Here is a 24,905-nt window from a genome sequence, read left to right as displayed (position 1 = left end):
AGTTAAGACAATATCTCAAAAATGAAAACGCATACACACATAGGCCCCTTTATCCATAATGCGTACCTCATCAGATTCGCAACAAAGCTACTAACAACAACAATAATGATTTCTTAAAGAAACGTTTAGGTGCGCTTAGCTGTTTTTTTGGAAGAAAAGTCGTGAAATCGTGTTGTAAACATAGACCGAAATAACATCTCAACAACATCCATCTGACATTAGCAAAAAATAAACGAAAAACTAACAACGATAATAGCAGAGATAACAACATGAAAAGATAAAGATTAGCAGTAAAGGGAGAAAGGAACAGCAATGATTTAATAAAGAAATGAAAACATCGTTTATGTAATATAAAACCAAGCGATTTTTCTACTTTGAAGATAGGAGAAGAAAAAATGAATAACATTATGCTTTACAACACAAATATAGTTCTTAGCCACAACAAAGCAAAAACAAAAAATTATACATAAGATGTTAACAAAGTTATAAATGCTTTGTAATTGTTGTTTGATCGTTAGTACTAAGTGAATACTTGGACGGAAAAAAGGATGGATATAAGTAACATAACATGTTGTTGTTATTAATATATCATCCTTAATTCGCTACTATAGGTTGTAAAACAATATAACGCAATTAATATATCGGCTTAATGATGAAACCCTGATGTTTGCTGATGCTAATGTTTGAAGTTTTAGAATCGCAAAATACCGAAACATTTAACATATTTCAATACGGAATCTACGATACGAATTTGGGCAATATAAATCCCCATTTTTTGATTTTATCTGTGTGTGCAACATTTAAATGAAATCGAGATTCAAATATTTTTTTATGATAATATATGATTCTGACTATTAGTGTGAGAGGTAGCAGAAAAATAGACATTTAATGCACTATAAACTTATGTATGGTATAAAGAATTTGAAGCAATTTGAACAGTTTGTCGTGTGATCTTTTTAAGATCCTGCTGGAAAAGGTCATACGAGACGAAAAGGTGAACAGAAATGGCACTCTGTACACCAAACAACACATGTTACTCGCCTACGCCGATGACATCGATGACGTCGAACATTTCGAGCGGTAACAGCCACCTTTGAACAAATTGATAAGGAGTCTGCCAAAGTGGGTCTGGCAGTAAACGGCGAGAAGACCAAGCTGATGACATCAACGCACAAGACGTCCAGTAGACTCGGACCAACTGTGGAACTTGAAAACTACAGCTTCGAGGTAGTTAAAGATTTTATATCCCTTGGTACCGCCATTAATAAGACGAATGACATCAATTTCGAAACTCGGAGAAGGATAGCGATGGTACTATGGTTTAAGTAAGCAGTTTAGAAACAAGGCCACCTCCCGCCAGACCAAACTCAAACTTTACAGGACGCTGATACCTCCGGTGCTGTTATATGGATGTGAAGCATGGGTGTGTGAGAGAAAATTTCTCCGAAAAATCTACGGGCCGATCTACGTCGACGGTGAAAATTAGATGGAACGGCCACAAATTAGATGGAAAGACCAAGTAGAAAACATCTCCGAGCATGGTCTTTCAAATTGGAGGATATGCGCAGACCGACTCGTTTGGAAATCTCGGCTTATGGAGCAACCGTTCTGTTACAAGCCAGCTATGTAAGTAAGTAAAATAAGTAACGGACTATCCGATTTGAAACAAACTTTGCAAAACCTCTTACTTTTACTAAACATAGATCAAGTCTCAATGGACAAACCCTTTTGGTACCTCCTCCACATAGGGTCAATATGAGGCAAATGGGATGTCGGATTTTACTTATACTGTGCACATCGTTACTTTGTTTCAAACACAAATTAAGTTCGAAAAAATGGGGAATGGGTCAATTCCTTCTGGCACCTACTCCAGAATATGGTGCTGAAATGCATTTTAAAATATTATGCGAAATATTATCCGATTCAAACCAAACATTGCAAAACCTAATATTTAACCATACCTATATATTAGGTCGGGGAAAATAAAATCCATTATTTTTATATGAACTATAGGGCTTTCGATTTGGATCAAATATGCACCATTTTTTTTTTGACTTCATAATGCCTCTCTCATAGAAGTCCTGCTCTCTATTTGCAAAAAACTCTAGTAGTTAAGAAATTTTACAATGCAATCGCTCGGTGCCATATCCGGACTATATGTTGGATGCATTAAAACTTCCCAAATAAGCTCTCGAAGTTTCTGGCGAGTCATTGTAGATGTGTGTGGCCTAGCGTTGTCCTGGTGGAACACGACACCTCTCTTGTTGGCCAATTCTGGCCATTTCTGGTGTAAATGGTATCTCTTGGCGATGTTACGACTGCTAACATGCCGATCAACTTCGATTATTTCTACGATTTTATCGACATTTTCGACGACCGGCCTAATTGTGCGAGGTGCCTATATAACATCAAAAACTTCTGAAGGGAATCTACGAAACCAAAATTGCACATAATTGGCTGATACAATATCGGAACCATAAACGCCATTCACAATTTTAGCCGCTTGGCATGCATTTTCGCCTTTGTCAAAGAAAAAATGTGAAATGTACGGAATTTTTCTCTTTGTTCACTTCAATTTGAACACCCTGTAACTAACATATGAATGCACTAAACAAAAAACAGCAAAATATTTTTTTTTACTGCGAAATGTCACATCTTCATCGAGCATCAATCTGAAATTGTTTGATCGATATTTTACGAGAAATCTATCAGTACAGTCATCTGCCAAAAAAATAATGGATTTCTTTTTTCCCATCCTAATATTTGTATTTAATCTCAGAAAACATAACTTTGCTATTTGACTTTTGAATTGTTCCACACTTTGGATGGGTTCATCGTGTGCTTAAAAAAATCGTCGATACTTGACAGCTTGAACATATGTCCTGTGAAAAAGTTGGCATTTTGTGACCATTATTAGAATTCTGGGACATTAACGCCTAGAAACATTCACGCCTAGAAACATTCAAATTTCTATATAGGTCCAGCCGTTTGGACCTTTTTGTGGATCCTATACCAAAGATCGACCGATATTTTTAATTTTTAGTTGTTGTTGTAGTAGTCTTGTTGCTTTTACACAATGGTTTGCGGTGACAGACGTTGACCGAGTATGACTTGGGTTGTTTCGGATCGTAGACGCCTCTGTCGTGGAAACGCAATTTTTAGTAGGATGTCTAATTTTTAGTAGGATGATTTGTCATTTAATGAAAACTGAAAATATTAAATTAGAGCCAATTCGGTTGAAAACCAAATTGGCTTTCCAAACAGGGAAAATTACCGTTATATGGGAATTGTAACTGATCATAGTCCGATCGTGATAATTTTTGTAAGAAAGATTAAAAACCCCATGAGAATATTTAACTAAATTTCGGTTGAAAACCAAATTGGCTTTCCAAACAGGGAAAATTACCGTTATATGGGAATTGTAACTGATCATAGTCCGATCGTGATAATTTTTTGTAAGAAAGATTAAAAACCCCATGAGAATATTTAACTAAATTTCGGTTGGGAAATGTGAAAATATGCTATATAGCAGACAAAATTTTGGCAACCTATCTCCATTATTTAATAATATAGGGTATCCTTGTATCCTAAAAATGTGAATATCAAAAAACTTGATATAAAAATATTCAAACGTTTTTCATTTCCTCTCATATATCTGAATTTACTTCCATAACTCATTCTCATTTATTTCTCCCCAATCTAAGATATGTTTCGTTGACTTGTAATGTAGCAAAACATAGAAGAAATATGCAAACAGACGGAGAAGAAATCGGCAGCATCAGCAAACAAACAGTAGAACAAATTACAAATAAACATAATTTTCCAATCAAATGAATCGCCCAAGCAATGCATAACAAATTGTTTAAACAGAAGCAGCAGCAGCGGCGGCAACAACATCAATAATGCCAAAGAACAACAACAAACTACGTTCCATAGATGTTGTTTGGAGATAGGCAATGGAAAGCGGCGGCACAGGTCTTTCGGAATATGTCTTTGTAGGTTGCATCTGCCTGCCACAATGAATTGCTGGCATCTTTTAAAGTCCACAATGGGAGAAAAAAATCACAAAAATCAGAAGCAGCAACATTTCTGCAATACTCAAGCGGAATATTATTTCAAAACGCCCAAAGATGTTAGTAGTAACAACTGTTGCCGCGGATGATGATGATGTGTGGTTTATACATAATGGTTTATTAGTGTCGGGGCATTGATACGCAGCAGCGTACAAAACAAAAGACAATTGCACAACAGCAACAAACAACACCAACAGCAATGCCAATGAGGAAAAAGTCAACAGAAATGCGGCATTTCTTCTTCGTTTTGTTTTTCCTTTTCCAAGTTTTCCATCATTGCTGGCTTCGGTTTGGGTTTGGATTTGCACTCGCTCGCTCGCTGTACTCTTGAAAGATTTCAGATAACAGGCCCGGTAAAATTAATGATGTTGTTTCTCGCTGTCTCGATACTGAGGAATCACCAAGTATTCAAAGTTTTTTTTCTGCATCATGGTTTGTCGTTTCGGTCATAGCTTTGTTCTTTTTTCATCATCATGATCGTCTTTTTCTTTTTTCTCTATGAGCATTTCATTATGCTTTTCTTTTGGATAAAAGATGTAGGAACTACAAAAAAATTATGCTTTGTTTTCTATGTTGATTCTCTGTGTGCTCGGCTCTTTAGATTAGAAAAATTCGTTATGCCATGGCGAACAGCACAAACACACACACACAAACACCGAGATACAAATATTGCTTATGAACAAATCTTTGGAACGCTTTGTGTAAAATAATCAAATGCCGCCATCTAACAACGAAAAAATGATCCCAAGAGAAAAATTGTTTTAATAGAAAATCCATAATGTAATTTAATAGTTTGTTGTTGTTGCTGCTGTAGCTTCTTGTAAAGCACTAAAGTTTCAATTGTTTTTTCATCTCTTCCCATTTCTTTTTAACGAAATGAAAATATGTTTTTTTTGCAGTCACCTTTCGGAAATGTTTATCAAAACTAAATAAGCATGAAATTAAACAAATCATAATGAGAAAATAAAGTACATAAGTTACATTCCGAGAAGATAAGAGATCATCAATCAAACATTTGTTACATCCATGGCAACATTCTCATTAAAAATGATTTCGCTTAAATCAAAACAAAAGACTTAAGACACAAACTTGGAAATGGAGTGCTGGAGGGGTTTTGTTTTCATTACATTGAGTTTGAAGAATTTCTACTGTCTTTATGATATCTAGATGAGTATAAAAAGTGTGTAATGAATATGATTATCTCGAGTATGATGTGTTGACATTCCTAACCCCATTCAGATATTTGTCCTAACAACATAATAGAATAAATGACTAAATGATGGAGACTCAAACATTTTCTGATTTTCTCTTCTGACAGCATTAGGTTTATAAGAAATTCCTCAGCTTTACACGAACAAAATAATTTTGAACCCCCTTCGTACGTTACCCTCCAATATCCGGGAATGCCAAATTACGGTCAATGCAATGGGAAAATGCGGCTGAAACCTTCAAAATATTGACAATGGGTCATATGGGGCTATGTCAAAATATGGACCTATATTGATATTTTTCTGTATAAACAGTGGCGTACAAAACTGTACGTATGTTGGTAATTTTTTACTAAAACGTCAAAATTGTTTATAATTTATAATTTACCGTTATTTTTTAATGAGTTTTTGGTTAGATATCGACTTTGTTTTAAAGTGTTTATTATTGGCTTTTTTATTTAAAAAATCCTCGACAGTCCATTTGTAACTAGAAAATGAGAAAAATAAGTGTTAAAATTGAAAATCAAATAGTACTTCTCACGAAAATTCGACAGTGATGCAGACATATAGGTAAATATTAAAAAAAAATACCCAAATCTGTTTTACGAATGAAATATGTCATCGAAAGGTATGTTCGACATATTGAATGTTTAATGAGGAATAGAGATACTAGAACACCAAAATTAGCTGTCAAGGCAATAAATAAATACGTTAGTTATTGGACTGTTCGTAGGTCCCCTGGCAGAATTGGTCTAGTTGCTGCAGTCTAGAAAATAAACCGGCCCTATTAAACAACCTGTGAGCGGAGCAGTAAAGTCGGACGGTACCGGTCATATGATACCCTACACAACTTCCACAAAAATCTCTCTTTCTGTTGAACTACATTCTGAGCTGGGACAATATTTCGCGATATTTGCGGCTTCTTGACCGACTAGAGGTTAACAAATATTACTAATATTCAGTATAGCTCTAATTGTGCTCTAATTAATTGTGGACAAGTAATTAGAAGAGCCCTTCACCGTGGGTTTTGTTATGATGTTCGGCTTTCAATTGTGGCCTATAGATCGACTCGAAACACACACAAAAAATTGAGTTTTTGATCCACTTCAACACAATATTATTATCTGATCATCTCCGAAAATTATAGGCGTTATCCTTGACTACACCTAGATCCTCAGCACTATATTTCCGCCATCTAAGCACCTGCAAATATTTAGGTGTATTTCCCACATCCGAGTACATATGACAACATAATTGGTATCCATTTAAAGGTCAACCACTCCTCTTGGATATATTATCAGCTTCTCGGGTTATTTGACCAGTTAAATTTTCACTGATCTTTATCAAAATAGACATGCGTACTCATTGTAAAAAATTCGGTTTATTTCATCCCCTAAATATTAACCGATCTTTACCAAAAACTATAGGGTTCTTCATTGGGCAGAACTCATCCTACATGCAAAATTTTGTGAAGATTAAAATGGACATACGGACTGACAGACACACATGTCTAGATCGACTCAGCTAGTCGAGATGTGATGATCGGTATACTTAAAGTTGGGTCTAGGACCAATATTTCGCCACCAACATGAAAATCATCAGCGACAACGAGTATATCAATCTGTAAGACATGGCGGGGGAAGTTTTATGGTTTGGTTTTATGGAGTTGGAGTTAAAGTAGGAAAATACCTATCGGAACCCTTCAATACCGAACGAGGATTCGACAAGGTGACAGTTTGTCGTGTGATCTTTTTAACATACTGCTGGAAGAGGTCATACGAGACGCAAAGGTGAACAGAAATGGCACTCTGTACACCAAACAACACATGTTAGGCTACTCACCTACGCCGATGACATCAATATAATGGGTCGAACATTGCGAGCGGTAACATCCACCATTGAACAAATTGAAAAGGAGTCTGCCAAAGTGGGTCTAGCAGTAAATGGCGAGAAGACCAAGCTGATGGTACCAACGCGCAAGACATCCAGTAGACTCGGACCAACTGTGGTACTGCCACAAATAAAACGAATGGCATCAGTTTTAAAATTCGGAGAAGGATAGTGTTGGCCAACAGATGCTACTATGGTATGAGTAAGCAACTCAAAAGCAAGGCCACCTTCAGACCAGACTCACACTCTACAAGACGCTGATACACCCGTGCGATTATATGAATCTGAAGCATGGGTACTTACGCAAGCAGATGAGGCAGCTTTTGGAGTGTTTGAAAGAAAAATTCTCCGAAAGATATATAGGCCGATCTGCGTTGACGGTGATTATCGCCGTCGAATGAACCATGAGTTTTACCAGATATTCTCTCTTTGCCCCAGCCCAAAAGGTATATAAAAGCGAACCAGCTGATGGTTCACGCAGAAGGGGAAGGCCACGAATAAGATGGATCAAGTGAAAGACAACATTGCCGAATATGATATTTCAAATTGGAAAAACTGCGCAAAAGACCGAAGCGCCTGGAAATATTTTTTAAGCTCGGCTTATGGAACGAAAGTTCTGTCACAAGCCAGCTAAGTAAGTAAGAAATCTTAGCTGCCGTTTTGAAGGCTTTTTTTGAGTTCTCAGAAGATAAAATACAGTCAGTTTTCAACATCCTCCGGTCTATAGGTAGTATAAGGGTTCTAGCCAGGAGTTATAGCCTAAAATCGATTAGGAAGTTGCACATTCAGAATATTTAGTAGTGAGGGCTGAAGTTTAAGGAGCTTTATGAATGTGCTTAAGAACCACATACAATTCAGAACAAGTTAATAAAATCTTTATTTGAATCGATAGAACGGTCCAACGCGACTGTGCCTCAAATAGTCCATCTGCTTGTTGCAATTTTGGCATACATTTTCCAAAATGTCGGTTGAATAAATGTTTCAGTGTAGTCTTCCGAGACGACAATAGAAGCGGGCTTGTACGTTCAAAAATGACTACGTTATGTAAGTAAATTAAAATGTACACTTTTGTACGTTACGATTCGCGGTATCTTTGAGGAAACGCATCAAACTGTGACTTTTTCTGGATCTTCACTTTAAAATCGAACCATTAAGCCGAAAATTAGCTTCGACGCTCAATGCAGTAGTAATTTTTTATTCAAATTTCTGTGTTGCAGTTCTACCGGTTCATTCAAAGTGTACCAATTAGAGTACGATTTAGTACTTTTCGTACACATAAGTAAAAAATTTCCAAAATTTGTTAATTTTAAATTTCAGGATTCCAGCTCCATTGTTACCTCCAAATTAAAATTGTACCAAATATAGTACCATATAGTATTTTTCGTATATACGAGTACACAATAAGAAAATCATTTCCTTATATCGACCCTACTTATCAACCTTAATTCGCATACCGTATGTCAAGTTTTTAGCTCTATACATTCACCTGCTACGAATTAGTACTTTTGGGATACTTATAGTTCCAATGTTTAAAAAACTTCTAACTCCATCAGTGACCCCCATTTAAAATTTAGAAGTTCTAGCTGTACCGGATCCCCAAATACAAATGGTAACACATTTAGTACTTTTTGTATTTAGTACTCTTCTAGTGCGAATTTCCAAAAATCCTGCCTGACACCTTTGGACCAAGAGTGAGCCTCACCCAAAACTTTAAGATTCTAGCTTCAGTCGTTTCGTCAGTCAATCACTTTACTGTTTTATTAGTATAGATACCACTATTCCGCAGCCCTAGTAACATTTTCAACCGGAGTGACTGCAATTTCGTATTTCTGCTTCCCAAGAAGTAGAAAATATCTCCTTGCGACCTTATTGGTATCATAAGTTTTTCCAGGAATATATAGAATTATGGTATCACCGGGATTTTCATTCGTGGTGTTGGAGAGTATGAAAAAAATAGCTGCGACATTTTCACGATCTAGTTTTTTAAGGCTGAAATTGAATAAATAAAACGTATATAGCTATTTTGGGGATGATCTGAAAGCCTATTTGAAACCCATTATTATTTGTGTATAGCAATGCCTGCAGTGTGAGAATTTTCTTCGCTCAAAATACGCGATCTATGAAAAGTCATTTCAATCCGAAACAAACAAACTTAGAATAGAAATGAAAAAACTTTCACACTCTAAAACATTCCGATTTCAAAACTACCACCACCACTATCAGTAGGCCAATGACCGACCGGCCCTCATAAACAACAAAAATTCCAATACGCAGTTTAAAAGAATTTGCCCTTTGTTTATATTTAGCTGTTAAACTATTTACGCATTGCAATGTTAGCGACACGAAATATAAGTTTTGTATGTGCGCAATTAATTAGTGAATAAGCGGATGTTGACTGGAGAGCGTGTGAACCAAAAAGGTAGCAATAACAGCAACCCTTAAATAGCGGAAATGAAAATAGCAAAATATATCCTAGTAAGGGTTGGGCAAGAAAAAAGAAAACACCCTTAATCGCCAAGGAAGTAAGGAAGGTACCATGGGATTATCGAACCAGGTTACCTATGTTTGAATTTTCGGTAGCTACGCTGGGAATGACAGAAGTTAATGTAGATCGAAACAATAGATACCGGCATATTTTTGATAGCAGAACGTTAGTTGTCGGTAATTTTTTTTCACGTTTAAAAACAAATGACAGCTGTAGGACTGCATTGTTGTTTTTGTTCTTTTTTCCAATTTCTTTCACTTTTAGTGCATTTTATGGCTGTGAATTGTTTTTATTTATTTTTTTTTGTTTAGTTTTGTGAAGGTGTTTAAAGTGTTAACTTGGCTTAACAGTTTAATAGTCCCAGCAACAGCCTGTCAAAAAATACACCATACTTGGTTTGTGGGTGCAAAGTAGAGAACACCACCGCACCGCAGTGACGAATGAAAAAAAAAATAGAAGGAGAAACGTTTAAAAGCGGAAAACTCATTCTAATGCATAAAACGCATTTCACAGAATTTACACACGCCCACAACGTGGCGGTTGTTACGGTTGGGTGTATGAGAGTTCTTGGCGTTTTCTTCTATTCCTCAGGTTGTAACACATAATGCGTGTGGGTGTACCACAATGGAACAAGAAATTAATGTGGGCTGTATTTTTTTGTTAGCATTCCTTTTAGTATCCAACTATTTGTTTGTTTTGCTTTCATTGTAACTTTATTTTAATTGTTACAGGTTTAGAATATAAAGTTGTGAAACCGAGGAACCGGGTATATGTAATGAGATTTGAGAAACGGTTGTAGTAGTTGGTAACATTTTCTCACATCGGACTGTTCTATATTGGTTGTAACCTATTTTCTATAACGAAGTGAGTTCGCTTTTATAGACAAACGAAACAGGGGGTTAAATAAACATTTACAAAAAAATTAAATATTTTGGATTTGAAAATTCATTCAAACATTCTCGAAAATAAAAATATTTTGTATTAGAAAAGTCATATTTTTATATCTACTAAGTTATTAGCCGACACCAATTTAAGAGTCGATTCCGAAAATAATAAGTGAAATATTACTTCGAGACAAATATCAAAATTATTATTGACTAATAATTCTTCAGATAATTTGGATTATGTACTCGATCGGAGTATACATGCAATTTTATTCTATGAAAAAATTTATATTCCTCAGGACTAATATCTTAGACAAGATTATTTAGCAGGTTGTTACTTACATAGCTGGCTTGTGACAGAACATTCCATAAGCCGAGCTTAAAAAGGATTTTAAGGCGCGTTGGTCTTTTGCGCAGCTCTTCTAATTTGAAAGACCATGATCGGAAATGTTGTCTTCCACTAGATCTTCCCCTTTTGCGTGAACCATCAGTTGGCTCGCTTTTACATTCCTTTAGGGCTGAAAGAAGGATATTGTTATGGATAGTTTTGTACTGGGAGATAATTAAATATTGTGCTGGGAGAAGGATGTATGACCTAGCCAACATAGTCGTTGCAAGCCGATACGTCTGACTATATCGGTGTCTGATAATAGATCGTAAACGGCTCATTTGTTCATTCGATGGCGATATTCACCGTCAACGCAAATCGGACCATAGATATTTCGGATAATTTTTCTCTCAAACAATCCAAGAGATTTCACCTGCTTGCGCAAGTGCACATGCTTCTGATACATACACCAGCACGGGTAGTATCAGCGTCTTGTAGAGTATGCATTTGATCTGGCGGGAGGTGGCCTTGTTTTTAAACTGCTTTCTTATACCATAGTAGCATCTGTAGACCAACACTATCCTTCCCCGAATTTCAAAACCGATGACATTAGTTTTATTTATGGCGGCACCACTAAATATACAGTCTTTGACTACATCGAAGCTCTGATGGATAGGGCTGCCGAATGCAAATTTATAGTCGAGGTATACGTGGAATGTGTATGGGTCTTTTCCAGGATTTTGCGCAGAGTAAAAATCTGGTCAATGGGGGATTTGTCATTTGTGAAGCCGCATTGGTATGGTCCAATAATGTCATTGAACATTGGCTTCAGTCGTTCACACAGCACGCTGGATAACACTTTATGTGCGATGGGAAGAAGACTTACTCCTCTATAGTTGGCACATATCATTTTGTATCCTTTTTTGTGCACGGGACACAGGATGCTTATGTTCCAATCATTGGGCATGCATTCCTATAGCCAAATTGTAATCAGCTGGTACATGCGGCTGGTAACCCATCGGTAGAGTAACTTCTGGTAATGTGGACCAGGCGTCTAATGTGGACCACCCCCCATATCTAAGAAAATGCTTGAAATATGTCAATGCCGCCATGATAAATGTTTTCCTAATTAGTGAAAACAATCATCAAACTTGGTTTTTAATAAATAATTGCAATGTTGAAAATTTAGTAGTAGAAAATGTAGCTCTGATTGTAAAAGTGTGATTTAAATTTTTTTAGCACAATATTCGAACGTTTTTCCAAAGTAGTCGAACACTAGGTTTTTCTCGAATACAAAGAAGTTATGTGGTTTTCTGTTTTTTTAACATAAAATATACGTTTAACAGTAATTATAATCGGTGACTTTTAATTTTTATTCATTTTTGAAGCCGATAATTATTTTTAAAAAGAAAATATGCAATGTCGGGTAATGTGGACCGCTATAAAAAAGTGGGCATTTGCATGAGGACGAGTTCGAAACATGGGCGCATTTAATATGCGAGGTGGTATTCTATCCTCTGAAAACTCGATATGCGAAATTACAGGTGCCTCGGTTGGATAATGAAGCAAGGACCTTCAAAATACCGCAAATGGGGCGGTACCCTTAATTGCGGGCTATTCCAAAACATTAACCCATATATTTTTGCATTCATTGTTACCCAAGAGTGCAACAAATGGAAATTTATCAGAACCAATCCACAACTTACCTTTAACTTACTGATCCTCATTACCCACACATACTGGTCCACATTACCCGCCAAGTTATTTTTATTTGCAGTTTAGAGTTTTTTGAAATATAATGCAATAACATTTTTATAGGCAAATATAAATAATATTTCACCTGGAATATATTCAGCCAACAGATCTACTATGTTGTGAAAACAATTTGTTTTTATTTTTTACTGTTGTTACGCTCACAATATCAAAAATAGAAAATGGTGGTCCACATTACCCGAAGTTACTCTACCTTTATAATTCTTCAGGCGATTGATTGCTATTTTGACCTCATCTTGGATAGGAGGTACACACTATACCGCAATCCTACACCCCAAAATTGATCCTAACTCCATATTTCAGTATTCCATTTCTATTGATTCGCCCAAAATTTAAATTGTACCACATTTAGTACACGCAAGTACGAATTTCCCAAACTACCAACATACCTCAATTCTACAACGCATTTGTAATCTTATTTCCAAATTTCAGTGTTTCAGCTCTATTGGTTCACTCAAATCTTTTACCACATATGGTACAAATATCAAAAACTACCTACATATACCAATCCTACACTCCGACGATAATATTAATTTCATATTTCAGGATTCCGGCTCCATCCGTTCCTACAAATTTATATTGTACCAAAGTTAGTTGTTTAGTACTTTTTGTGTACATGAGTACATACTTCTAAAACCACCTTTTTATATTGACACTTCTTCTCAACCTTGATTCGGATTCCAAATTGTAAGTTTTGAACTGCATATAAGACTCACGTTAGGCGCCGCTCTTTCTAGTTAACAATGAGCGTCGAAAATGTCGATCAAATCGGAGAAATGATCGACCGGCATGTTAGTAGTCGTAACATCACCCAGCAGCTAACAATTTACCATAAAACTGTTTTAAACCTTTTGCACAAAGCTGGATTCAAAAAGAAGCTCGATGTTTGGGTGCCACACCCATTTACAGAAAAAAATAGCATGGATCGATTTTACATCTACGAAGCCTTAGCCAAACGTAATGACATAGACCCATTTCTTAAACGGATGGTGACTGGAGATGAGAAATGAAACCCATACGATAATTCTGTGCGAAAACGATTGTGGTCAAAGAGCGGTGAAGCACCTCAAACGGCGGACAAACCAAGACTAACGGCCAGGAAGGTTCGGCTATGCATTTGGTGGGACTGGAAGGCAATTATTTATTATGAGTTTGCTTACATATGGCCATACGCTAAATTCTGAACTCTACTATCAACAATTGGATCGTTTGAAGATAGCAATTGACCAGAATAGGCCACATGCATCTACAGTTAACCGTCAGAAACTTCGGGAGCTTGGTTGGGAAGTTTTACTGCATCCGCTATACAGACCGGACATAGAACCAAGCGATTATCATATATTTATAGCATTGCAATATTTCTTTATTGATAAACCAGGGAGCGGGCCAAAATAGTCGGACGTGGCCGACCATACGATACCCTACACAACTACCACGGAACTCTATTTTTCTGTGGATGTTTATTCCAATATATCGTGATATTTTCACCCTCTTGTCCGATTAGAGGTTAACAGCACCTCTTCCTAACACTAGCATATTTTCCGAATATACAGTAATACAGCTCTTCTAATTACTTGTCCAGATTCCCTTCACCGTGCGTTGTGTTGTGATGTTCGGCTTATAATTGTGGTCTAGAGATCGACCCGAAAATAAACACAACAAATTAAGTTTTCGGTCCGCTTCATTAAAAAAATATTATCTGCTCATCACCGATCATTATAGGCGTTGTCGGTGACCATAACTGGAAACTCATGGAAAATTTCAAAGCGATCAGTGCTATATTCCCCGCCTAGTGTGATAATGGGTTACTAAATAATATCTGACCTGTAAATATTTAAGTGTAACTCTCACATCCGAGTACATTCGAAAATATAATCAATGTAAAGGCCAACCACTCCTCTTGGATATACTATCAACTTCTTGGGTCGAACGAATACAAATTTTGTAATTTTTCACAAAAGTAACGGTCCATTTGTACCGCTAAATATTGACCGATCTTTGTTAAAACAGGCATGCTTATTATTTGGCCCGATCCCCTTCTCCATGTAAAATTTCGCGATATTAGGGTCGAATTGTGTCCATTAGGGCGACCAGAAAAACAGACAAAAAATAAAGTTGTTGATCCATCTCATCCCCTAAAAATTAACCGATCTTTACAAAAACAATAGGGGTCTTCATTAGTCAGAACCCATAACTGTGGCCTGTATCGTGTTTACAAATTATAATGGACAGACGGACGGAGGGACACACAAGTCTAGATATGGCGATCGGTTTACTTAAAGGTTGGTCTAGGACCAATATTTCGCGGCATTACAAATGCTTGGGGCTGCACAAAACTATAATACCCTGACAACATAGTTTTATAGGGTATAAACATTGGTATCTATGGAGGATTTTCAAAATCGACTACTACAGTTTTGTGCAAATATAGAGCAGGACTTCTATGAGAGAGGCATTATGAAGTTACCTTTAATTTGGCAATAAATGATACAGCAAAACGGTGCATATTTGGCCCAAATCGTACATCCCGAAGCTTATTAAATATAGTCCTATAGTTCATAAAAAATATAACTGCATATAAGACAGTCCAATAAGTAGTTGAAAATCAATCATTTTATCACTAAACTAATACTTATTATTTGCTTAGGATTAATTATTCAAAACCCTTCAACAAACCTAAAATAATGAATACGTGTTTAATACCCGGTTCTCATGTGACCTAATACAATCTAGATTGTAATTTTCCTTCGCTAAGGAATTTAATTGAAATGTTTATAAAGACGACAGCGTCGTCGACTATGTTTGGCTCTTAGTTTTCTTTTATTTTTCTGTTCTGCGCCCCTCGCATAGTTTTCCACATACGTATAACGGCTGTTTTTGCTGATTAATTTGCATTTTATAGAAATAATTCTAGTTAAGGGACCGCTGTTTATTTTCCATCTGATAGTTGGTTGGTTGGTTGGCGACCACGACCACCTTTTTATGGTTCGTTACAAAAACAAATGTCTAGTGTGTGAAAAAAGAAAGAAGACTATCTTCAGCTGTTGTTAACTATTTCCACTCACAATTGCCCAAATTTCTAAAAGGTTTTCCACTCTATGTTTCTTCTTCTTTGTTGTTCTCTTTTTCTAGGTTTACTGACTGTTGGGATCAGTGGTGCGCTGCTGCAGCAGCAGTCAGTGTTCCATTTATAATGACAGGTAAAATTTACACATTGCGTGATATTGCATGCATGGGGATACGTGTGCGCAGGCGTACAATGACTGTGAAGGTGGATGCCGAACAAATGATGTACGAGTACATGTGTAGAAATATAATAAATTCGAAAAAATAAGAAGGAAAAACAGAACGTTTTTCTAAATTGTTTTTCCATCGTGATCGTTTAATGAATGCGACAATGAGAGTTAAGTGCAACACATATTGTGTGAGTTGCATTACTTGTATGTATCACGTAGTATGTGTGGAGGTGGCATAAATTGAAAGCCGTAAATGATTTGTTAACCATTAGGGAGATGATTGTAATTATTTATGTCCTACACAATTAAATGAGAAGGGTGTATTGAGTTAATTGAAAATTATTCGTAAATTTGTGTGGTATTGACAACATTCGAAGAAGTCAAATATATTAAAAAAAGAGTCTACCTGTGACATTAAAAATAGAATACCCACAAACAGTGTATATTAGGCAGAGCTCCGAAATGCTCGCTCGAATTCGAGTAAAGAGTGAAACTCGCTCGAATTCGAGCGGGAGTACTCTTGCGAGTAGAAAAAGTAAATAGAGTATACTCTATTTTTCTCTGCCACTCAAATAAGAGCGCAAGTGCTTCGCTCGTTTTCGAGTGGGAGTGAAATACGCTCGAAATCGAGCAGATTACACTCTTGCCGAGTACTCTTTTATTTTTATTTATGTTTTTGTTGTGATACCGTTGTTTTACTTGATGTTGTTTGTGTGCATTGTTTGTTTGTTTTGTGATGTTTGGTTTGCTGTACTGCTGGGAAAGCATGCATCAACAAGCTCGTTCTCTGCGTTCACTTTATGTAAGTCTGAAATAGTGACAGCAAGACGAACCAGCCTCCAAATTGAAACCCTCGACAATATTTTGATACTAAAATTAAATAATGAACCACTTATGCATTCATGGGTTTTCTTTCAAACCAGCGCTTTTAATATTTTTGGAGAATACTTTTCCATATTTTTAATGAATACCATTTTAAATATTTGTATGGAGGTGTTTATGCTTTTAAAAAAATATTGAATTAATTAAATCACACGGTTGAATTCATTTTATAAATTGAAATAAAAAACATATAAAAATCTTATATTGTATAAGATTTTTATTTGTATTTCACATTTTCAGTAAACAAAATAATCGATCTCCCCACAGCACACAAAAGATCAACATCAAAAAATGTTTGCTACTACACACATACACACACACACACACAAAAAACCAAACAACCAACTTTATTTGTCCGCTCGATTTCACTCTTAGAGTGAACTCATACTCTATTTCGAACATTTTGACTCACACTCTTTTTCTTCATCAAGGAGTACTCGCGAGCACTCCCAAACAAAATAAAAGAGTGGAGAGTATACTCCCTAAAAAAACTCGTACTCTTTACTTACTCCCACTCGGGAGTATTTTTCACTCGCGAGTAAAATCGAGCAAATCGGAGCTCTGATATTAGGTTATTTCTGACATATTAGAAATAAACATCATTAGAAGTGAATAATTATATGACTTAATTATTCACTTCTATTTGTGGAACATTGAAAATTGGACCGTTGTTGCTTTGGCGGAGGTACTCAAGAAGTACAATTGCCTTATAGGAAATGCGATGGAAAGGGGCTGGCGTAAGTAAATCAGATGGTTATGCACTGAATTTTAGCTTTCATAAAACGAGACATGAATTTGGCTGCGGATTTATGGTTAAGGAGAAAAAAAGATCTCGTCTCCAGGTTTACCCCAGTTGATGAGCGAATTGCTATAATCCATATAAAAGCGAAGTTCTTCTACATCAGCCTTTTTTGCGTCCATGCTCCAACGGAAGACAAAGATGAACAGACCAAAGACATTTTTTACGAGCGCCTAGAAACTACATATGACCGCTGCCCTGGCCATGACATTAAAATTCTGCTAGGAGATTTTAATGCAAAAATCGGAAGGGAAAATATTTTTGGCCCCACCGTCGGAAAATTCAGCCTCTATGAAAAAACATCCAACAACGGCATGAGGTTGATTGACTTCGCAGCAGCAAAAAACATTGTAGTTAGCAGCACCAAATTCAAGCATCAACCTGCATTTCTCCTGATCGAACAACGACAAATCAAATTGATCATGTTGTGATAGACGGAAAGGTGAATATCGATTCGGACCACTACCTTGTAGCAGCCAAAGTTCGCACTCGTCTTACGGTAGCAGCAAAGGTAAGATCTAAAACAACACGGAAACTCGACATCGAAAAGCTGCAAACACAACAGGTATCAGAAGCCTACTCCGCTCAACTTACCCACACTTGGGTACCAAAGACCACCACCAAGAAACCCACAGTACGATCAGGAGCGTGTTAATGCCGACGCCGCGTATAGGGTAAACCTACAGACAATGGCAACACGTAATGCGACGGAGAATTATCGGGAGAAAAGGAGAGAGGAGAAACGTATTTTCAGAAAAAAGAAGAAAAAAACGTAAGCGTGAGCAAATCGAGATGTACAGGAGTCAGAATGAAGTCCGGAAATCTTGCCAACGAGTAAAACACCAAACCGAAGGCTTTGGTGCAGGCACATCCCTCTGTAGAGATGAAGGAGGAAACCTGGTGACAGATACAGACAGCGTGTTGAGGAACTGGAAGCAGCATTTTGAAAAGCTTCTGGTATCAAGTAGTGGCCGTAAAAAAGATACCGATGGGTTACCAGCCGAACTATTCTACACTGGTGGTCAGATGCTGGTAAGGAACATGCACCAGCTGATTAGTACAATTTGGATAGAAGAATGCATGTCCAATGATTGGAACCTCAGCATCCTGTGTCCCGTGCACAAAAAATGAGATAAGTCGATGTGCCAACTATAGAGGAATAAGTATCCTTCCCATCGCATATAAAGTGATATCCAGCGTGTTGTGTGAACGACTGGAGTCACTGAAATTATTGGAGCATACCAATGCGGCTTCAGACCTGGCAAATCCCCCATTGACCAGAGTTTCACTCCTGGAGAAGACCAACTTCGTCGACTATAAAGATGGATTCGACAGCTCTATCCGTTCAGAGGTGTTTAAAGCCATGTCTGCGTTAGGCATTCCTGCATAAATAATATGATTATGCAGGATAACTTTCGGTGGCAGAAGATTATACGGATTATAGCAGTTAAAGTCGGAGAGGACCTCTCCGGGCCCTTCAAAACCGAACAAGGATTCAACATGGTGACAATTTGTCGTGTGACCTGTTTAACATTCTGCTGGAAAAGGTCATACGAGATGCAAAGGTGAACAGAAATTACACTCTGTACACCAAACAGCATATGTTACTCGCCTACGCCGATGATATCGATATAATGGGTCGAACATTGCGAGCGGTAATAGCCACCTTTGAACGAATTGAGGAGTCTGCCAAAGTGGAACTGGCAGTAAATGACGAGAAGGCCATGTTGATGGGATCAACGCGAAAGAGTCCATTAGACTCGGACCAACTGTGGAACTTGATAACTACAGCTTCGAGGTAGTGAACGATATTATATACCTCAGTACCGCCCTAAACCAAACTAATAACATCAGATTTAAAATCCGGAGGAGAATAGAGTTGGCCAACATATGCTACTATGGTCTGAGTAAGCAACTCAAAAGCAAGGGCACCTCTCTCCAGACCAAACTCACACTCTACAAGTCGCAAATATTACCCGTGCTTTTGTATGGATCTGAAGCATAGGCACCTGTACAAGCAGATGTGGCAGCTCTTGGAGTGTTTGAGAGAAAAATTCTCCGGAAGATCTATGGACCGATCTGCGTTGAAGGTGAATTTCGCTATTCTCGGACATTGACATAGTCGAACTGCAGCGACTACATTGGCTAGGCCATGTTGTGAGAATGGATGAAGATGCCCCAGGTCAAAAGGCATATAAAAGCGAGCCAAGTGATGGTTCACGCAGAAGGGGAAGGACAAGAATCCGATGGAAAGCTCAAGTAGAAGACAACATTTCGGAAAATGGTCCTTCAACTTGGATGAGATGCGCACAAGACCGACGCGCTTGGAAATCTTTTTTAAAGTCTGCTTACGGAACAGTCGTTCTGTCATATGCCAGCTAAGTAAGTAAGTAGTGAAATTACCCTGTCAGAGAAATTTCCAAAAACAAAAATAAATGACACTAATTAATTACAAATATTTGGAAAACTAGCAAGAACACTACCTCTGAACTTTGTCAGTAAAATTCCACAAGGCGAAATGATTGGCTGGCGGGATGACTATTAATTATTTGAATGGAGCAAAAAAAAAACACGACAACAGTAGTTAATGTTAAGTGCCATCCGAATGAAAAACTTATAACGAACATGTCGAAACATTTAACCCAAAAAAAATAACACAATGTTGAAGAAAAACATCTCGAGTTGCAACTGCAACAAATTATCTCAGCCAATGTTCAAGGAACAACAACAATCCGCAAATGAGCTAGGCGACCGATTTAAATAGTCAATGAGCAAGCGAGAAGCCTTAGGTCGCGTGTTATTTGTCAATAAATTGCCAATGTTTACATTAACACACAGTCGGAGGCGACAACTGGGCTTTGTCTTCAAATTCAGGTCTTGCTGCTTATCTATCGGGTTAGTTAACTAACTGGTGTTGGCTTGCTGTTGTTCATTTATTTGATTTCAATTTATTTGTGGCTTTTTACATTTGAGCAAAACTTGTAGGTAATTGGAGGAGTAAGAAAAGTAGATTGGTTTCGAGGGGTGGTATTTGGTGACCAACTTGAATATTGAGAGGTTGGGTTCTGGGTTGGTTTTTCTTTCTGAGGCGAGAAAGATCATTTGGTTAGACTGTTCGATTCCAGTGTCATTTTTGTATATTTGCTGCTGCTCTAGGAGGTTGTTTGTAACGGTTAACTGTCACATTTCGTTCGATAAGCGCTTAAGATAATATGCCAATAAGCCACATTACTAAACTTCGACGTTATAGTAAGGTGGTGTGAATAATATTTGTCATATATGTTAATTATTACACTGGGCTACAGAGAAGAAGAAGTAATAAACACTGTTATAGAAATCTGACTTCTATAAATTCTATTCTGAAATCTGACTTCTATAGATAAATCGGACTGAATGATCCGATCTGCACATAGATTGGTTGATACAGATAATGACATGGTTCTGTACAAAACATATAGGCTCTCCACCCTTTTTTGACCCCAACACCTGGTAGGCAGTAATAATTACTCCCGAACATTATTTTACCCACTATAAAAAAATTGACATTTGAACACCAGCACCACCACCTATCAATAGCATTTTCAAAAATCAAGTGTTATATTGTAACGACCAACAAAAATAAAAATAACAGCAAACCCCCTATCTATCTGCCCGTAATGTCCATTTGGGCGATAGGGGGCAACATTTTGACATGTATGCACTCCCATCTGAAGCAGCAGCAATATCAGCGTTGTCGTCGTCGTTATGATTATTTTGGGCGTGTGGCAATTGAATGCTTGGTTTTCAGCAAAAATCACACACACACTCTCACATGTACATTTTTAAATACAGAGTGTAACATCAGACACACCTAGCTAAATACGAGTACAACAAGCTCCAGTAACTAATAATAACAAATGCTATAGCAGCAATAACAAATAATAATAATAGCTTGAGAAATACAACAAACATCCATGACTAAAGTTGTTGTTTTTTAAAAAAAGGAATAACCAGCAGCAAAGACAACGGCAATAAAATAAAATCACAACATCAACTTCTTTGTGGCAATTGATGGCACCAGCAGCCAAGTAAACATCATCTCGGGGAGGTTATTTTTTTTGGAGTGATAGAAATTGTAGAGGACATAATGAAAAGTGTAGTCAGTTGATATCGCCACTACGGGAAACAATGCGGCCTAGAAATATTATGTGGCATGTTGATTCCACACATTCTTAAAATCGTATTCTTCAATAGCACAATAACTTAATTAAAACCGAAAAAGCTAAGTTTAATCATTTGAGGATTTCTTCGGAATATCGTATTTGGATAACTGTGATGGATATTTTTTTTTTTTTTTTTGGCTAATCAACAAGGCATAGATTTTTAAAGAATATCTTTACAAGGATTTCCATATTACCCGGATTTTTATACCCTACACAACTATGTTGTCAGGGTATTATAGCTTTGTTCAGCCCCAAGAGTTTGTAACGCCGCGAAATATTGGTAATAGACCCACCTTTAAGTATACCAATCGTCATATCTCGACTAGCTGAGTCGATCTAGACATGTGTGTCCTTCCGTCTGTCCATTATAATTTGTAAACACGATACAGGCCACAGTTATGGACCAATCTTCACGAAATTTTGCATGTAGGATGGGTTTTGGCCAATGAAGTCCTCTATTGGTAAAGATCGGTTAATATTTAGGGGATGAAACGGACCAAATACTTAATTTTTGTCGCTTTTTCTGGTCGCTCCAGAGGCCGCAATTATGGCTCAATCATCTCGAATATTTGCAAGGAGAACGGGATTAGGCCGAAGAATAAGCATGCCTTTTTTGATAAAGATCGGTCAATATTTAGCGGTTCAAATGGACGCTGACTTTTGTGTGAAAAATGACAAAAATTGTATCCTATAGCGTATATATATACTCCTGATGGACAGAAGTTGACAGTATATCATAGGTGCCCATCAGTATACTTTAAAGTAGCTGCCTACTCACACGCATTGTTATGCTCTTTCAGTCAGTCGTTGTTTGACAGGCAACGAATGAACACATGCTGGGGTGCGCGCACGACGTCGTGTCCGCAGAACTAGAAAATCAACGAAATAACACTTAGGGATAAAAGTGTTTCAGTATATTTGGATTTTTATTTTATTATTCAAAATGCGTTTTGTATGTTTAAAAAATTTTAAAAACAACAGAACAATTTCTTTTTTTTAAAGAATTAAATATTTAATAATTATCGTAGTATTTAATATTATAATATGATTATTATCTCGGTATATGCTACTTTATAAACTTTATTAGATTTTTATGACATATACACTTTGTAATTCATATAAAAACATTTTTAATAATGCTTTTATTTTTTATAATAACAAAAATTAAATTCATCAATAATTTTTTCCGACCACAAAAATGTACACACAATTTTGTTCAGTATTGTTCTGTTTTCTCTCACACATACTAACGCATTTTAATTTTGGGCACCTATGCAGTATATCCAAGAGGAGTGGTTGGCCTTTAAAAAGACAACGCCTATAATTTTCGGTAAAGATCAGATAATAATTTTGGGATGAATTGGACCGAAAATTTATTTTTTTGTGTTTTTGCGAGTAGATCTATAGGAAAGCCGAATATCACAACATAACCCGCGGTGAAGGGTATTTGTACTGTACAAATATCGCAAATATAGAACCACAGAGAGTTAGATTTCCGTGGAACTTGTGTAAGGTATCATATGGTCGGCCCCGTCCGACTATACTGCTCCGCTCACTGGTTTAAAATAATACTTTTCAAGGTCTATTTAAGGTGTGGATTTTTTTTAGAGAATAATTTTCTAAGCCCTATATACAGCGTTTATAGACCCTAACACCGTATATATCAACACTGGTGGCCAAAACTAAAGCAACTGAAATTGCAAACTGAATAGATAGCCTGTATATTTTTCGAAAGTAATGTTATAGTGAAAGTTTTTCAAAAATAAATAGGTAATTTAATCATTTTTAAAAAATACAAAAGCAAAATTTATTTTGAAATGAACAAGCAAAAAAGTGTCAGTCAGATATATACCCCCAGCCTATAGTTTGCGGAGGTCTTCGGAATTAACACAGGTTTTATTATTGACTTTATATAAGAAATATGTTTTTATCCAAGAGGTTTCGCAAGGTTGTGCAAGGTTTGGTTGAAATATGACATTCCATTCGCCTGATATTTACTAATATTGAAAATGTTGACCATTTGTGGGGGAGGTACCAGAAGGAGTGGACCAATGGTTCCCATCTTCGGACTTAATGTAGACCTCGTAAAGGTAATGGGTTGTAAAAAGTTTGGTTCACATCGGACATTCCATTCGCATGATATTGGATTTACAAATATTGACAATTTTGGCCATTTGTGGGGGAGGTACTAGAAGGAGTGGACCAATGGGTCCCATTTCCTACTTGATCTAGGCTTGGTAAAGATAATTGGTTGTACAAAGTTTCATTAAAATCGTATAGTCCGTTTGCATGTTATTATAAAATTAATGTTTAGCTCAATTTTGACCATTTTGTGGGGGAGGTACCAGTAAGAGTGAACCAATGGGTCCCCTTTTCAAACTTAATCTAGATCTAGGTAAAGGTAATAGGTTGTGCAAAGTTTGATTCAAAACGGACATTTCATTAGCTTGATATTGGTATTATAAATATTGAAATTTTTGACCCTCTGTGGGGGAGGTACCAGAAAGAATGGACCAATGAGTACCATCTTCAAACTTGATCTAGGCTTGGTAAAGATAATAGATGGTACAAAGTTTCGTTAAAATCGGACAGTCCGTTTGCATGTTTTTAAAAAATAATTTTTAGCACAATTTTGTGGGGGAGGTACCAGGAGGAATAGACCGATATTCCCCATCTTCGAACTTTAACTAAGTTTGAAAGAAATATTAAGATGTGCAAAGTTTGAATGAAATCAGTTGCTGCCTTCGAGAGTTCTCGTGCTCACCAGCCATCAAGAGAGACAGAGGGACAACGGACGGAGGGACATGAGTAAATCGACTCCAAATTTTCAGAAAAAGGATTTGATCCAAAGAAACATGGGGTCTAACGCCAATATTTCAATGAGGCACATTTTCACCATATCAAAGTGTATATATCCTTATTAGACATAGGGCTGAGAGTATAAAAACATGATTTTCGAAGGTGGGGATTATTGGTCCACTTCTTTTGGTATCTCCATCTCCCGCCACTATGGGTCAATAATTTGAAAATTTGTAAATATTTGGTTGGGGGAAAAGAAATCCATTATTTTTTATTTAACATGCTTCGGAATGTCCGATTTGGCACAAATATGCACCGTTTTGTTGTATGATTTGTTGTCATTTTA

The 24,905-nt window shown here is 36.8% G+C and overlaps 1 protein-coding gene across 1 annotated transcript in view; it reads right to left on the bottom strand.

The window, feature by feature from the left end:
- Window positions 1-19,118, bottom strand: part of LOC133324543 (small ribosomal subunit protein uS14) — a 133,849-nt gene extending 114,731 nt beyond the window's left edge. The window contains exon 1 of the mRNA XM_061533384.1: window positions 19,114-19,118. The gene's annotated coding sequence lies outside the window, so the exon portion shown is untranslated. The remainder of the gene's footprint in view (window positions 1-19,113) is intronic.
- Between the last annotated feature and the right edge of the window lie 5,787 nt (window positions 19,119-24,905).

This window comes from Musca vetustissima, unplaced genomic scaffold (assembly GCF_032173495.1).
Source record: "Musca vetustissima isolate MV318-11 ecotype Yass unplaced genomic scaffold, APGP_CSIRO_Mvet_v1 utg4171, whole genome shotgun sequence".
Classification (NCBI taxonomy): Eukaryota; Metazoa; Arthropoda; class Insecta; order Diptera; family Muscidae; genus Musca; species Musca vetustissima.
Note: the sequence above shows the minus strand (reverse complement) of the source record. Positions and strands in the feature narration are given on the sequence as shown.